The sequence below is a fragment of the Silene latifolia genome, chromosome 1 (assembly GCF_048544455.1).
Source record: "Silene latifolia isolate original U9 population chromosome 1, ASM4854445v1, whole genome shotgun sequence".
NCBI classification, from domain to species: Eukaryota; Viridiplantae; Streptophyta; class Magnoliopsida; order Caryophyllales; family Caryophyllaceae; genus Silene; species Silene latifolia.
Window position 1 is genome coordinate 81459462 of NC_133526.1, and position 1147 is coordinate 81460608.

Sequence of the window (1147 nt, forward strand, 5' to 3'; positions counted from 1 at the left end):
TGAACATCAAAGCCTTGGTCATTTGATTGATTGTATGGAGGTTGATTTTGATAACCTTGGCTTTGGTTGTAAAAGGGTCTTTGAGCTTGATTCCTCATTGGAGGTGGGGTGTATGTTGGTTGAGGGTTTTGAACATTTTGGCTTTTGTATGAAAGATTTGGATGTAATTTGGTATTCTGAATGTAATAGTTGGAATAAGGGGTGCCACTCTTTTTTTTTTTTTGATGACGAGGGGGTTGAGTCCTCCCCGGGCCCATGAATTCCCGCGGGTGCCACTCTTGTATGCTTGGAAAGCATTCACTTGTTCCCCTACATTCACTTTGGTCATGACCCAAAGTTCCACAACTTTCACATACTGCACTTGGAATTTATGATGATGCCACCATAGCATTAACATATTGTTTGGGTGATTTGGAGGCCTCTTCAAGTTTAGCCATGGCCTTCTCAAACTTCAAATTGATGGTGTCAATGTGAGCAGTTAGTTAAGCACCCAATTGTGTAATCTAATCCACCTCATGCTTTCCTCCTCTACTAGCCTTTCGAGGCCTACTATATTGCGAGTTATGGACCGCCATTTCTTCAATTTTGTTCCATGTTTGATTGTCATCCACTTCGGTGAACATACCATTGGATCCCATATTGAGAATGTTTTGGGGGTCTTCATATAAACCATTCCAAAATTGTTGCACAAGGAACCACTCGCTAAGTCCTTGAATCTCTCCCATGCTTCATACAAAGATTCCTCATCCCTTTGTTTAAACCCGGTGATTTGGGCTCTCAACATGTTAGTGTTTTCTGAGGATATAATTTCTTGTAGAAAGCAAGTGCCAATTTCTTCCAATTAATCAATACCAAGAGTAGCCTTGTCTAGGCTCTTCAACCATTGTTTTGCGGTACCAATCAAAGAAAAAGGAAATAAGACCTATCGGATTTGGTCTTGAGTAACTCCGGTTTGAGAAATCGCATCACAATAGTCACAAAAAGTCTCCATATGAGAATGAGGGTCTTCACTAGGCATCCCCCCAAATTGACTTCTCTCAACTAGTTGTATGAATGCGGATTTGGCAATGAAATTACCGGTTAAATGTTGTGGTGTAGGAGTACCATTTTCTAGGTTCTCCTCGGTTGGTACGGAATGTGATGAAAA

At 41.0% G+C, this 1147-nt stretch overlaps 1 non-coding gene across 1 annotated transcript; it reads left to right on the forward strand.

Moving 5' to 3' along the window:
• The first annotated feature begins 678 nt into the window (after window positions 1–678).
• Window positions 679–784, forward strand: LOC141622269 (small nucleolar RNA R71). The gene has a single exon (XR_012532919.1). It is a non-coding gene; the product is annotated as a small nucleolar RNA R71 (small nucleolar RNA).
• Window positions 785–1147: the final 363 nt, after the last annotated feature.